Source organism: Phoca vitulina, unplaced genomic scaffold (genome assembly GCF_004348235.1).
Source record: "Phoca vitulina isolate PV1807 unplaced genomic scaffold, GSC_HSeal_1.0 scaffold88, whole genome shotgun sequence".
Taxonomy (NCBI): Eukaryota; Metazoa; Chordata; class Mammalia; order Carnivora; family Phocidae; genus Phoca; species Phoca vitulina.
In genome coordinates, this window is record NW_022589791.1 from 4,053,128 (window position 1) to 4,069,875 (window position 16,748).

Genomic DNA, 16,748 nt, shown 5'->3' on the forward strand with positions numbered 1-16,748 from the left:
AGCAACATGGTGCAGTGAGACACAGCATTATGTCTTGAAAGGAACACTGGCTTCCAAGTTTGAAGAGCTGGATGCTAATCTAATATCTACCATTTTTTGACCCTATAGAAATGATTTAATTTCTGAGCCTTAAGTATCTCATATACTTAGTATAAAGAATACTTGTTTTCCTCTCTTTTAGGACACTCTGATGAACAATGAGATAATATAGTGAAAAATCTTTGACCGCTGCAAATACAAATATAAATATTAAGGAAGAATATATTATTTCAATTTCACCATAGTGGTTAGGAAGAGCATATGTATACATGCCCCAAAATAACACACTGGAACAGAAAATCTATGACCTATCTAAATCATGCAGTTGATCACAGAAGATTTGATTGCAGGACTAGTGTGCTTTGGACATTGCCGTAAATGGGAAATCTCTAACATAACACTGAGATTCACCCATTTTATTTATTTTTCAATAATCTTTTTTTCACCCCTTTTAATTTATCTGGTCATATTTTTTTCAATTATTCTAAAGAGTGTCTAGCACAAAATAAAAGTTTAAAAATTTATCATAAATTTGAATTATTCTAAGATAAGAAATGTACCTGTATTATAATTTTTATAATTATAAATTTTTATAATTTTAATGTATTTTTCTCAAAATTTTCTCTTCCTCAGTATCACCTTATTAAGAACCGAAAATCAATAAAAATGTTTTTTTCCTGAATCTTCTCTGCTTACTAATTTCCCCCATTTTAAAAGCAGCATTCCAGGTTTTTAGCAGATGACATGCTAAGAAAACAAATGGCTAAAATGCATTTGGTTAAAAACACTAGCTCCAGAGTCAGACATGATTTGGGTTTTGTAGCTGTAAATATAAATAAAATTATTAATTTCTATGAATTGCAGTTTTCTCCTCTGTAGCATGGAGATAGTTCATACTTCCAAGTATTGGTTGGAATAGATAAAGAAGCCACGTAGCCAAATTTACTGAGTTCTTAGTTTTGCTGGGCACTTTACATATGCTATCTAGTTTAATCCCTATAAAATGTTATAAAACAGCTTCAGTGCCTGTCATCATAGTAAGATTTCAGTAAGTATTCTTAGATGATACTGTTTCACAAAAAAGCTGAGCATTTTTCTCAAAGAAAGATTAAGGAATAGTTGTCAGTATAAGGTGGGAAGTTGGTTGCCCCTGAGTAGGCTGAACCAGGTCATAATTACCTTCGTTTTAACATAAATGCTAAACTGGGTTTACACTAACTGTTCAGTCCTTCTTTTCTTTGAACAGAAATACTCAAAACCCAAACCTTCAAAAGAAGGAAATGCTATGGGAATGAAAAAGTATTCCTTCTTCAATAATTTTTCAAACCCTATCTTTCATCCTTCCATTCACAAAAATGCTAGCATGTACACATTTAGACACACACACACTTCTTTATATCAGGCTTGTAGGGGACACTATTGTGTGTCTCTTTAGTATCTAATTCCATTCTTCCATCTTAATAGAACTCCCTGCCTTTATTTTCTTGGGTTGTTCCAGAACCTGTGCTTCTTTGAATAAACTTTCATGGTCTACTTGAAAAATAATGGTTCTTTGGGAGTAATTTTGAACTATATTCTGTCTAATGGTCTTTCTTAAAATTCTATCTTATTAATCTCAGTGGGAATAAAAAAACAATTTTAAGTGTAGAGAAAAGAATAACTTTATAATAGTATTGCCTCCATCATGTGGGTTTTTAAGACTATTTTTAGAAAGAAAAGGTTTTTAAAATTTTTTTAACTTTTTTTTTTTTAAGATTTTATTTATTTGACAGAGAGAGAGAGAGAGAGCACAAGGAGGGGGAGCGGCCGGCAGAGGGAGAAGCAGGCTCCCCACTGAGCAAGGAGCCCGAGGGTCGATCCCAGGACCCTGAGATCCTGGGACCATGACCTGAGCCGAAGGCAGATGCTTAACCAACTGAGCCACCCAGGCACCCCTCAACTAATTTTTTTAAAAGATTTTATTTATTTTGAGAGAGAGCGAGCGAGCGAGAGAGCGTGCATGAGCAGGGGGGAGGGGCGGAGGGAGAGGGAGAAGCAGACTCCCTGCTGAGCAGGGAGCCTGACTGGGTGGGCCTGGATCCCAGGACCCAGAATCGTGACCTGAACCGAAGGCAGACGCTCAACCGACTGAGCCACCCAGACACCCCAGGAAGGAAAACATTTTTAAGCCATGTTACATTTTTATAATTGAGTCATCAATGAATTAAAAAATAATGCATGCGTGGTTATCTCATCTGTATTAAGTGGTTATTTATGAACATTTTCTGTTAAAAAATGTAGGTTCCAATTCTGCTTCTACCACCAGCTAGCTGTATGATTTGATCTTAATGTCCCTTGGCCTCAGTCTCCTCAACTTTGAAAAAAGGACTTTGAAAAAAAGGACTTGATGATCTCTCCCAACTTTTCCAACTGTCAAATTTTTCTAATAGTTGGTAGAAAAAAAATGAGGGTATATGAAATATTTTTTAAGTAAAAAGCTAAAAAAGGATAACTCAATTTGAGATGTACGATTTCTATAGTAATTATGCCTTTAGTGTTTCCTGGCTATATGTTTACATAGTATAGAAAGCCCCTATGAAGAGTGTAAGAGCAAATAGAGTCCTGGAAGCTATGCTGGAGGGAGAGTAATTTCACTGAGTGAGTCAAAGATATGATGCTCTGTTAGTTGGTAATTAGTAACACTTGATGCTTAAACAAAAGGTTCTTAGAGGATGCTTAGTAAAAGTAGCTTTGCCATAAATATGGTCAAATGTGATATGAGAAATCCATGTACCTTATATCATTAAAACTGGAATATAAAGATTCAGAATATCAAAAGAAAGAGACAAACTTCAAAATAAAAGCTGAAGCAGAAAAGTTCGAAGTAATTAAGTCTAGTAATAAAAGATCTGCAATTAGCTTGAAATTCTCACTGGAAAAGCACAAGGAATTTCTATGTAATAAATTAAGAAAATTACACAATACTATTATCCAGGCACTGAGAAAAATACCAAATAGCAACAACCAGAACAGTAAGAGTAACAATTTAACCAGTTTAACAATTTGAAAAGTATGATGAAAGTATGAAGAGTACATTTAAATCTTACATCAAAAAACTAGATTGTGTTACATATACTTTAATAAAGTTTTCCTAATGTTGTTTCATTTATTGGGCCCTGCCTCTTTGCAAGCATTGTTATTATGAACCATGGGAGATACAAAAGAAAAAGATGTTATTTTGCTTACTGGACTTAGTTCCTGTAAAAACAAACAGGGCACGTCCTGTGTGTATATCCTGGTAATCCTGGTTTGATAAGTAACATGTAAAATTTTTTTTAATTTTTCTGTTTTCAGACTTACAAATGATGGAAATAAAATATACAGGAAATGCTTCATAAATTTAGAAAATCATTTGTTTTCATTTCCTTTCATGATATTTAAGAACTAATTAAAGACAGGTAAACTGTCTTTTTTTTTTAAGATTTAATTAATTAATTAATTAATTAATTAATTTTTTTAAAGATTTTATTTATTTATTTGAAAGAGAGAGCACGAGCAGGGGGCAGAGACAGAGGGAGAGGGAGAAGCAGACGCCCTGGTGAGCAGGGAGCCCGATGCGGGACTCGATCCCAGAACCCTGGGATCATGACCTGAGCCGAAGGCAGATGCTTAACCGACTGAGCCACCCAGGCGCCCCTAGATTTATTTATTTATTTTAGAGAGAGAGAGAGCACAAGCAGGAGGGGCAGAGGGAGAAGGAGAGAGAATCTTAAGCAGACTCTGTGCTGAGCATGGAGCCCGACAGGGGGCTCGATCCCATGACCCTTTGATCACGACCTGAGCCGAAACCACGAGTCACATACTTAACTGACTGCACCACTCGGGAGCCCCTCAGGTAAACTACCTTAAACCAAAAGTTTGTTCGTCATTTTACATTTTCCTTAATGGTGGTGGAAATCAATATTCAACAATCATGGAATAGTCAGCCATCAATTTATGTGGCCATTTAAGGTGACAAGTATAACATATGTCAATACATGGAAAGAAGCATATACAGAAAGGTAAAATGAGGGAACAAAAAGCAGCACATGAAGGACGACCCATGCAGGATCACAACCTCCTAAAAATGTGTGATGGGCATTGAGAGAAGCATAAAGGAACAAAGAGAAAGTTTCTCTGTGTGTAGTATATGAGCAGTATTACACCATCTTCCTCATACAAGGAGAGAAAGACAGCTATTTTCTGGTGGGTGTATGGTAAATTCCAGAGCTAAAAAAAATCTACATGGAAATTTCTAATTTTCTACTCTTACTATCATGAACCATCCAAACTTTTTTTTTTTTTTAAAGATTTTATTTATTTATTTGAGAGAGAGAATGAGATAGAGAGAGAGTATGAGATGGGGGAGGGTCAGAGGGAGAAGCAGACTTCCTGCTGAGCAGGGAGCCCGATACGGGACTCGATCCTGGGACTCCAGGATCATGACCTGAGCCGAAGGCAGTCGCTTAACCAACTGAGCCAGCCAGGCGCCCCCATCCAAACTTTTTTTAAAAAATATTTTATTTATTTATTTGAGAGAGAGAGAGCAAGAGCACAAGCAGGGGGGAGGGGCAGAGGGAAAGGGAGGACCCTGGGATCATGACCCGAGCCAAAGGCACACGCTTAACTGACTGAGCCACTCAGGCATCCCACTGAATTTTAGATATAAAGAAAAAAAATTTCATTTGAAAGTCCAAAAATGTCATAAGCATAAAAGCCAAAATTTAAAATTCCATATATTTGGTATGTAAAATAGGATGTGTATTAAAATTTCTATTCATTATTTAACTAAAATTTTATTTTCAAGTGTTTTCTCATTTTTTTTACTGGTTTCTTTAAGGAATGCAGTGTAGCAGTACAGCTGAACAAGGGTACTTCAAAAATGTAAAATCTTTAAGAGTCATAAAGGTTTTCCAAATGAAAACCAATTGCTTTCCAATTTAAATTTAGACATTTTCAAATTTGTATCAACTCTGAAAGGAAACAACACATAGACAACTGTTAATTTCTATGCTCTCAAATAAACAGCAATGTCATTCTGCCCCATCAACCAGCCTGTTACTTTTCTTCTTTTCTCTTTTAATTTCTGTTCATTTTGGGAAAAAGAATACTAAGTTATTATTAATATAAGTAGCCTATATTATGTAAATTTTTAATTCTCAAGAAATACTACAGAATCAAATGCCCTATGCATTCTTTCGACTTTTAGGTGCCCTCATGCTGCCCCCTGCTGCCCAGTGTCCACAGTTACTGAAAATTCTCTCAAACTTTTCAACCTTTGCTACTTCTCTTTATTCTCCCCATCAAAACTTACCTTGCCAGAGATCCAGACCACCTAAGTTTTCCTCTACTCAGGCTAATGGGTAAATGGTAATATAAGAAATAACTAGTTTCCTCCTATTTATCCGATCACCATTTTTTGGCTAATTACAAGCACTTGAATTGGTGTTCTATTGGAAATGACTGACATCCAGATTCCCTAGCTTGGGATTCCAAATCCTCCTTGTGTTGGTTCCAAGCTACCATCACAGGTCCATCTCTCCCAGTCTCTAACCCCCACACATTATAGCTAACTAACACTGGACTTCGAGCTGGTCTTTCCAAATGCCATGTGTTTCCTTTCCTCCTTGCCTGTGCCCACACTGCTTTCTTTACCTGGAATTTCTTCTCTCAGTTTCTACATATTTGTAAGGCTATGTGTCTTTCAAGGCTCTGGACAAAAGTATCTTCTCCATGAAGTTTGTCCCAATTCCCAACTGCTTCTCTTCTCTCTAATCTGCTAAGGCTCAAGATAGTGTTGTTGCTGTTGTTTTTAATACAGTAGAAGCTCGATAAAGATTTATTTAGTGAGTGAAGAGCAGGTAACAAAGAAACCTTAATTGTTGGAAAGGCTATCGGACTTACTGAGAGTAGCTGCAAAGGATAATGACAGCCTCTCTAATAATACTACGATATCCATATGCCTAAATGGACTGATCTTTTTAATTCCTATCACACTGTGTAAAGCCTACTTTGATCCCTGAAATCAGGGGTGTCTATGAAAAAATGAACTTATGGCATATACTGAATGCTTATGACATATTAGGCACTATTCTTGGTGCTTTAAGTGATTTAACTCATTGCAGTCTCACAACAGCCAGGTGAGGAGGGAATATTACCTCGTTTCATAGAAGAGGAAATGGAGGATCTGCACAGTTAAGTAACTGGCCCAAGGTTATACATGTAGTAAAGGGCAGAGCTAGGAACTCAAACAGATCAGGCAAAGCTGTATTCTCATAATGTCTTCAATAGAAATGTGTATGGAGAGGCTTCTAGTCAGCTATTCTAGGGGTTAAAAAAAAACAAAAAACTTTGTCAATAGAATATGCTTGGAAATTGTGACCACATAGTCAAACAAAGCCATGAAGAGATTCAGTGTCAATTAAGTATCTGTTAGTATGTCCAAGAGTTGATTGTCCTACAAGACAGAATGTGAAGGATTCTGCCAAGTTCAAAGGTGTCCAGATTTAGATATAAAGGACAGTTATATATTTTAAATGATTAAGAAATGCACAACCTAAATATTTGTTCATTGTTGTAGCCATTTGTGCGTGTGAGGACCGAAGATTCTAACCTGACTTGGAAAAAGGTAAAGATATGACTCACTATCTTGAGCAAATGAACTTCCTTTTTTGGGGGGTGGGGTGGGGATACAATGAATATAAGTAAGGCTCAGAATGTTACATCAGTGTCTCAGACAAGGATCTAGTGTGTTTCAACCAAAACCTCTGCTCATCAAGAAAACCACAGTACACTGAAAAGGCAGATCAAAAAATTTACTTGGGAAGGCATCACCCAAATTGTTTGGTAGGACATAACTGTCTTCTTAGTAGGTAAGAAGCTTTTAACTCCAGAAAGATTTAGAGTAAGTACAGAAGTGTTTTTTAATGTAGGTAATTGTTCTGTTTAAGAACACTTGACCTATTGGAATAAGAGGTCAGCCCATTAGACTTTTAAGTACAATTCCTACAAAGTTATATATAGTGTTGAAACATTAAAGAGAACTTAACAATCACCATACTTAGAAGTTAAATTTATTAGATATGTAAGACTTTCTTGACTTCTTGAAAGTGCTTACTAGATATCAAAGGAGGTAGCTGTAAGCAGTAAATTTATAAATGCGGTATATAAAGGGAAATAAAAAGTTGGAAGGTATTTAATCAAGTAATAGTATAAATAAGACCAAATTTTAAAGGACCATGATTTCTAAAATTTGCAAGATTTATAAATATGATTAAGATTTGTAAACTAAATTTAAAAACATAAGGAAGCGCTTCCTTGGATATTAACATTAATAAATTTCATATTACCTTTTAAAAACTCAAATTAACTTCAGAATAGTCTTTCAGTATGCAAGACTAACAGTGGCAATTGGGCTGTTTCTCTCCCAGCTAAAGCTGGTGTTCATTAGGCGGTCAACTTAATGTTTCATCCCACAGAATTGGCTGGACTGTCCAGTTATTCTTTATTTTGGTTTGAACCTTCCTCACTTTGTAGGAGATGAGATTGTAGCTTTTGAAATATTGAGATGAGAAGTAGCAGCACTAATCTACTGACCTCTTCAATTTTTGGTTTATTGCCTTACTTCAATAGAGGAACTTGGCATTTCTCAACTCCAGCTGTATACTGGAATCCTGTGAATACTTTTGGAAAATGCTTATGCCAAGATCTGATCCCAGACCAACGAGAATCTCTGGGGATGTGGTGCAGGCATTTTGTTTTTAAGTTTCTGGATGATGGTAACGACAGGAAGAGTTGAGAAGCACTTGTGCAACAGTGTGAGCCTACCATGGTCTGGAGCGCCGGTGCTGTCCAACAGAACTTTCTGCAATCATGGAAATTGCTATAGACTGAATGCTTATGTCCCCCCAAAATTCATATATTGAAATCCTAACCCCCAGTGTGATGGTATTTGGAGGCAGGGCCTTTGGGAGGTGATTAGGTCATGACGGTAGAAACCTCACCCATGGGATTAGTGCCTCTGTCAAACAGACCCCAGAGAGCTCCCTCACCCCTTCTGCTATGTGAGGACACAGCAAGATGATGGCCATCTATGAACCAGGACACTATGACCCTCACCAGACACTGAGTCTGCCGGCACCTGGATCTTGGACTTCCAGCCTCTGTAACCATGAGAAACGTTTGTTGTTTATATCCCACCCACACCATGGTATAGGTACCTGAACAGACTAAGACAGAAATGTTCCATAAATCTATTGTCCAATATGGTAGCCACTAGCTAGGTGGAGCTCCTAAATTGTTAATTTTAATTCAAACATAAATTTACATAGCTATAGGAGGTTGGTGATTACTGTGTTGGGCAGCACAGTTTGGCAGGCTTAGGCCATTTAAAATGATCTGAGTTTATGATTATATAGATGCTGAATGTTTTTTTCTGATACTGGACCACACCAGTCCAAACTTACTACTTTTGTCTCTTGGGGTACTTCATGCTAGCTTCTTGATGAAGCCTCTAGTGGTATGAAAGGATAGCTCAAAGTTTATATAGGCTCTGGGAATATTAGGACTTTGGATTTACTGATGATCTTTTACTCATTTATGCTGGCAGTTTGTTTCTTGGACTTTAAACTTTACTGAATAATGAGCAAAGGCCTTCAGAATTAAAAATTTCTTAAGTGTCAAAGCAGTGGAGCAATCAAACTCTTGGAAAAGGTCATCTTCACTCCTTGGCATCTGATAGTGTTTTTCAACTGGAGGTTGTGACCTTTGTCTTGGATGATGGAGAGTTTCCAGTGGATTGGGGCAGTGGCCTGAGTTTCAAAGCTAAATATAGGTCATTGGCAATGGCAGCTTCATTCTGAGTCTCATCGAAACCATGTCCTATTAATGAATGTGGGGCATTAGTGGCTGGGGGGTAACGTCTTGAGAAAAACCAGAAAAACGCCACAGATACAGAAGTCTTTCTCAGATGTAACTTGCTATTGAGCACAACTAAGTTCTATTTTAACCCACTTTTAAAAATAATTTGTAAATTGTGGGTTGCTATTTAAAAAAAAAAAGGGTTAAAAATACACACATATATGATTCATTGGCAAATGTGAAATGTGATATTCATGCTGAGGCATAAGAAGAATCCTCCTTCAGGTCATTGCTCAACTCTTCCCTTTTCAGTGAGGCTATCCTGACAACCCTATTCAATATTTCAATATATGTGTATTCATATATTTGCCAAATATTAAATGACATCCTTTTAAGTTCGGCATATTTCAAAGTCAAAATATTTATCATGGCAGGTGCCATCTGCTTCTCTAGAGCAGGGTCTCAAAGGGGATCAGGAACATCAGCAGCAACTGGGAGCTTGCCAGAAATGCAGCTTCTCAGGCCCCACCCCAGACCAACTGAGCCAGGAACCCTAGCTGTGGGGCCCAGCAATCTGTGTTTTAGGTTATTCTGGGGCACACTGGCGTTTGAGATCCACTGATCTAGAGTACACTGAATCCCCCAAAAATGTCCCAGAGGGGTAGACTTCCATACATCCCAAACCTGGTTAAGATCAAAACATTTTGTACATAAAACTGAACTTGTATGTTGTGAAATAGACACCAACATTCTATTTGGACCTAGTGTTATGAATCATGAATTTACCCAGTTCAACTAAGACTCACTGAATCTCTAGTCTTTGATCTTTTTTTTCCCTATAAAAATCAAACTCCTGAAAGAATTTCATGAGATGTTCCTGAAGAGATAAAATGCAATACAAGTGTGCCTTCAGCAAATGCAACACACAAAAATTCAGAAGTATACAACTGATAAGTTTGGTAGTCAATTACTGTTTTTATGAAAATATTAGGTTTATAAGATGATTCACTGGAGGATTCATTTAAACAGTGACGTCATATAGTGCATTTAAAATATGTCCATTTACAGAACATAAATTTTACAAATGTCTAATGTGATAGTATAGAAGTGTAGGTAAGTATAAAGTCTCTGATTTCAAACGTCCCAGGTTCAGACTCCATCTTTTTCATTTACTGGGTAACCTGGGTCAAACCTTTCTAAGCCTCAGTTTCCTCGTCCGTAAGATGGGTATAATAATTGTCCTATCTCCAAAGTTTGTGTGAGAATTTAAGGATATCATAAAGGTAGCATTTAGCTAGAAGCTGGAACATAGTAAGGTCTGATTAAATGTTTGTTTTTAGTTTTGTTTTGTTTTTAGTTAGCTGCCTTTGTGTCCAGTCTGGTCTCTATGAAAACAGATATTTATGCTTTATCACTCAAGAATGTTCATACAAAGCAGTTAAAGTTCATACAAAGCAAATAGAAGCTAACCATACTGAACACTGGATGCTGAGCAGGTATTCAGTATTCACCCTTCCAAGGGCTCTTCTCTAGCCAAACTAATGATGAGAATTTTAATCTCCTTGTCCATGACTGGGAAAGGTATGAGCATGTCCTATAAACCTAGTCAATGAGCTGTTAAGAAGCAGTGTGCTGTGGGCCACTGGGAAAGAATTTCTTCCCTTATAAAAGGATGCATTAAGAGAAACTCTCTTCCCTTTGGAAATTGTAATATCAAGCTATGATGCTTGGAGCTGCAGCAGCCACACTGTGACTATGAGGAAAGACATTGCTGACATTGTGGCAATGTAAAAGAAAGGAACCTGCTAAGGAACTTGGTAACGCTGTTGAGCTACTGAACCAAACCTAGAACTGGCTTCCTTCCTGTTACTGATTTAGTTGAAATAATACATGTCAATATTTTCTATGCCACTACCAGTAAAGTTCTATGTTAGTACAAAAGCAAACTAAATGACATAATACATCTATAGCTAGTATGGATTAATTGGCTTTATGACAAAATAATTTGATGACTTTATTCTTGAGGTCATCTTAAACCACATATAGAGAATCCTTAATGAAGAGATCCTTCTCCAAATCAACTGCATGTAACAGCAGTCTTACTTTCCTGCTCCATATCTGATGTGCTTAACTAATTAACTATTAGTTAAGTGTGTAATTATGTTATCTTTGTAAATGAAAATGTTTGTTTTTATTTTAAAAATTTGTTATATCTATTGTTAAAAATATTACAGATTTTTAAATAAAAATAAATATTTTAATTTTGACATAATCCTTTAACACTGCAATCATATTTCCCTGCTTCATTTCACAATTTATATTTACATTGACAGTTTTTTCATGACAAAGTGAACAAAATGTACAAAATGAGGCTCTACCACATTCAAACGTTTTCATTAAATGGACCTTACAATGACACACCCCAAATTCCTACTACCAGAGTGATCTCCATTTCTCTTCACAAGCAAATAAGTTTATGTTTTATTTCTCACTTTGCAATAGAAATTTGTATTAGTTAATTGTCTATTTATACAGCATCTATTTGGGTTGTATCTAAAATCTGAGGCTATTTTCCCCTCAATGTGTGAATATTTGGTGCCCAAATAATGGTTCTTCAATAGAAGGGCACTTGTTAAGTTATGTGATTGTATTTAAATTTAAAAAAAATTTCTTTTACTCCAGAAATCTCATTTGGTCTTTATTTCCAAACGGGAGCCCCCCACATCTAACACCTTAGATTAGAACTTTGAACCTCCTTGGACAATAAACTGCATGAAAGCAGGGATGCTTGGCTCACCTTAATATTATACCCCAGCCTCTTAGCATAGTAGCAAATAATAGGTAGGAGAAATCTAAAATAAATAAATCTCCAAATAAAAATAAATGTTGAACAAATCAAATAGAAAGTAAAACCCTTTCATCTTTTTCATAAAGCAACAATTTCTTTGCTTTACTTTCTCTTTAGACTCTCCATTTAAGAATCTTTTTGGAAATATAAAAAAAAAAGTTATACTGCAAATACCCATTTTGTCTATTACTTTCCCCTTCTCTTTCCTCGCACAACCACGCTGAGGACAGTAGTGAATCTGTATGGTCTTGTGGAAAGTAATGATATGTCCAAGAAACAGCAGAGGTAAATATGCACAAGAAGTGGGTGGAATTGGAAACATACAATTTCAGGTCTGTATTGAACTTGGTTTTCTGAGGACAAAATTTTTAGCTATTTTTCCTTCTTCTAAAGAAGTTCATTCCAAGGTATATTAGATTGGTCCTGGCTAATATTTTTAGCATTTATGTTAGGTCATCTTAATATCTCTTCCCTTCGTTATCTCATCTTTCCTAATAGGTTTGGCTAACCTGAAAATTTCCTCAATTTTTAGCAATGCTAATGAGTACAAATTAATAAATTAGGAAATTGTATTGGTTCATTACATTAAGTCTTAATAAAATTTTCAGCTTATTTCTGTTATTGATCAAACTCCATAATTTCAAGTTTATTTCTCTGAGGTTTATTGTTTAGAATTTGATTTACAGATTCTCCATGTCTTTGGCATCATTTATTTATTTTTTCTGCAACCTGTTTTTGGCTATTTCACTACTCATTGACCCCTCCCTTCCACCAGAGGGATGGGCAGGATAAAAAAAATATGATATGACATTTTAATGTAGTCAATTTTGCTACTTGCTACTATCTCTGATAAAATGGTGTACAAGAAAGAAATAAATGTGTAATTATTAACTAAAATGACATTTCAGGATTTTTTTAAAAATAATTTTTTTTTATTGTTCATGATCTAGCAACTGTTACTATGGAAAACTGAGTTCTCTCTAGACTACATCTAATAAATAAAGATTTTTTTCATGATAAAAACATAGTTTATAATAATTCTAATCTAAATCACACCAAACTCATGAACTAATGCCCACAAAAATATTGCCAGTTAAAAAAAGAATTAATGTCCAAAGAATCCAGAGCTAAAATGAAGCACAAGGTGGATTTAAAAATGGAGAATAATATAAAATAATAAATTGTTTTTGCCTTATAGATTTAAACCTCCTTACCTACCTAGTGATGTAAGAGGCACATATGAAAGAATATCTTGAATATAAATATATATGGATGATTTTAAAAAGTGAAGATTTAACTATAATGGTTACTTCATAATCAATGATGTAATAGTCAATGATGTAGGAGAACAAAGAGCATTGCATAGCTACATATGGACTTCATAGCATCAGTTTGTTTTTAAAAGGGGGGCTACAATATATAAACATTTTTAGTTTTTGCAAATTAAAATAAAATATCTCACCAGCTGAATAACAGAATATTTTAGCAACAAACATATTGGGAAGTATATTTTATTCAGTAGATCAACTTTAGAGAACTAAACTCTCCAGAATAACCAGAGGGTTAGATAGTATATTTACACCTGCTGTATTTCATTCTATAAATAATCTATAATGTCAAAACTAGTCTTGATGGGGGCATTTAAGTTTTATAAAGAGATAAAATGTTACAGTGGACATTTTCAAATTTTTATAGCATAGTATAAACAAAGTATGGACATGATACATAATTATTTTTGAAGTTCAAGGAAAGAGTCCTATAGAAATAAATTATATGGACACAAAAATGAGAAATACTATTTTTAGCCATTTTCACACATTCTTTTACTTCAGAATTTTAAATCATTAGTGAAATAAGCATTTATCTATTTCAAAGTGAATAAAAACAATAACTCCAGAAATTTTCACTCTCTCAAGAAATTATTCAATCATACGGTAAGGTGGTCTAGGATAGTATTTCAGTTGTTTTTATTTTATTTGGCAAAATAATCTGTTTTTAGATACAATTATTGATTCCTCCCACTTTCTTTTTGAATGAAGGATATACTTACTATCTTCATAAACAACTAAAATGTCCACAGAGACGGGTATAACCTATGTCATATCATAATATACATTTTGTTCTTAGGAGGCTTTGGGCCTAAACCCCATATTCTCTAATCAGATAACTCTCAATAAGGACAAAGATGAAAAACATTTACTTGCATTTAGATACATGAATACCAGCATTTTTAAAGTTAGAAGCAGTTGTGTACATATTCTCAAAAAATTACCTTATTCCAAAATATTTGCTCTTTTCAAAACATAGTTCAAAACATACATAAATTCAACTGAAGTATCATTTCAAAATAAATAATAGTGTAGGCATTATTACATGTCAAACTACTAGAAAATTCCCTGGAGAAACTTAGAATAGTTATTTAAGAAATCCCTAGGTTCAAAACGAAATTCAACTTTTACAATGTTGAGTGAACTAAAACTCAAACGTTTTGTTATATTGGAAAAACATTAGCATGTGTGGTATTGTGATATATACAAAATGCAAAATGTTACCGAGGCAAGAGAAAGTAAACCAACAGCTTATTATTGAAAAATTCTGATCTAGAGATCATCAGATCAGATAAAACACAACTGCAAACTGCACGCTTGTCCCTGATGCTCCCTGGACGGGTTGTGACGACATGTCTGCTCTCACCCACGGTTCACAGTTCACAACAAACATTTAAATAATACAACTGAATAATTCCTCTGACCAAATTGAACTTTCTTTAAGGAAATAAAGGGATAAGATAATAGACCAAATCTTGCCCCACCTCTTTTTTTTTCCTCCTTTTTTCTTTTAGTGAAACTGACATAAATTGTTAAGGAGCACTACAGCGCCACCAACACAGATCAATGCAAAACAAAAAAGATCTCCCACCGTGTGCAAAAAGAAAAAAAAAAATTAGAAAAATGCCAAAAATTACAAAATGTCTCCCAAATGTACCTTTTTGGAGAAAAACAAGCTAGATCTGCAAAGATTATCTAATGAAGAGCTTCAAAGAATTAATATCATGGAATACAAGTTTAGATCTGATCAGCAAATAAAAGATCCACTATTTAGTAACAGCCATAACTTAATATAAACCCGGTTATGTCAATCTCCACCTTCATTATACCAAGGGCAGCTTTTCTGTAGTTTGTATCCAAGTAATCCATCAAGAAAACCACAATAGGCCTATTAAAAAAAAAAAAAAAGAAAAGAAAAAAGAAACAAAACTACGTCCATAGTTTGCCTGCTGATCATTTAGTCCTGGACAAATTAGGTAATAGATAATTTTTATAAAGAGGATATGCACATATTTGCCATTACCAACATTGCTGGCACAAAACAAGTCCATCTTGAAATAGCTGAGTTCCCCTGTAGTTCACAATAATTAAAGTGTAATTTATATTACAAATATTTAGCTTTAATAATGAAAAAAAAAAAAACTATGTGTGTGTGTGTGTGTGTGTTTTTTCTTTTAGTAAAAATTTACCAGACAAGATTAGGTGGAATATGCAGAGACCAAAGCTAAAGAAAAAATACAAAGATTGGTTTTGTTAGAAGAAACACAATGAAAATCCTCTTTATCTGGTAGCTCATCCAAAGATCTAATGACATATATGTTTAAAATTACAAACTTACCGTTAGTGTAGGCAAAGAAGAAGCCAGTTCTTGAAAAATAATTGTAACAATATAGGCTGGATACTTGTGTCCCTAGAAACAACAGCCTCCAGGCAGCATATGGATCTTCAAACATCTTTAAAATATTTGGTAAATAAAAAGTAATACTTTCTTCCATGATCAGTGGCTGAATGGGTTGGCTTCCCCCAGGATCTGTGGGCGTTTGGGAAAAATCGGAGAAATATCCACGAAGATTAAAAGCAGAGGAGGCCGCGGCAGCCAGAAGACTCTGGGGTTAACAACTTTGCGATGGCAAGCAGGCGCGCTCTGATTGGCTGGGGGGGCAGGGTCCCTCCAGTCTGCACTATCCCCCGCTGCCCCCGCCTCCTGCAGCTCGGAAAAAAATGCAGCGTGTGTGCCATTTTACACTGGGCTTTTAAAAGCACAGCCACCCAAATGACAAAAGTCTAAGCTCGCTCTTAAGTGACACTGCAAAACAATAGCGCCCACGAGTGCCTGCGAGCTCGGGAAAATGCCCTTTTCAACGTCTCAAGGAACGCTCCTATCTCCTGTGTGTGGGTTTTTACGGAATACAACGCCTTTCTTGAGCAAACTGTTTATCGCTTCGCGAACGTCCATATGTAATTAGGATACAAACATGGCCATTTGAAAACTCTTGCCATCAAAACGATTTTGATTTGACATCATTAGGTCCCTGAAGAAGGCGGGCATCCAGGAACAAAATTCACGACTCCTGTAGCTCAGGGAGCGTCAATTCCTTGTAAAAACAGAATTCGTTAGCCGCAATAACTACCATTTGTGCAAAGAATGAAAATAAAAGGGTTTGAGTGGTTAAATTTAAAACAATAGGCATACTTTTTTTTTTCTTCCTCCTTAAAAATTCGGTTTCAAAAACCTTTCCTGGCTGACAGAATCCTACACTCTGCCTCAGAAACAAAATGGCTGTGGTACTGAGTTTTTTTGGATCCTCCCACTGTGCCTCCTCCTGGCCTCCAGGAAGCGGTAAAAATCCAAAATAAATACGGTACTAAAAGTACATTGTCCAGTCTGAACTCGGGTGAAACCTTTGGTAAGGGGGCGGGGGAGGGGGTGTCTTAGAAATGTGCAGCTTTTGTGAGTTTTTTTTTTTTTTTTAATTGTTTTGAAAAAGAACATCAATCACTAGAGATTTACTTGACTGTAATTTGAACTTCCTGCTTTACATATTTATAAGATCTTTCACCTATCTTGGCAGGCTTTCAAATTAAGTGGGCTGGGAAATTTGAGGCTCTGTCTCTAGTTGTGAGCCGAGTCTGGTATTTGGTGGTTGCAACTGGGC

The 16,748-nt window shown here is 35.6% G+C and overlaps 1 protein-coding gene across 1 annotated transcript in view; it reads right to left on the reverse strand.

Moving 5' to 3' along the window:
- Window positions 1-15,712, reverse strand: part of EPC1 (enhancer of polycomb homolog 1) — a 94,059-nt gene extending 78,347 nt beyond the window's left edge. The window contains exon 1 of the mRNA XM_032395890.1: window positions 15,431-15,712. The gene's annotated coding sequence lies outside the window, so the exon portion shown is untranslated. The remainder of the gene's footprint in view (window positions 1-15,430) is intronic.
- Between the last annotated feature and the right edge of the window lie 1,036 nt (window positions 15,713-16,748).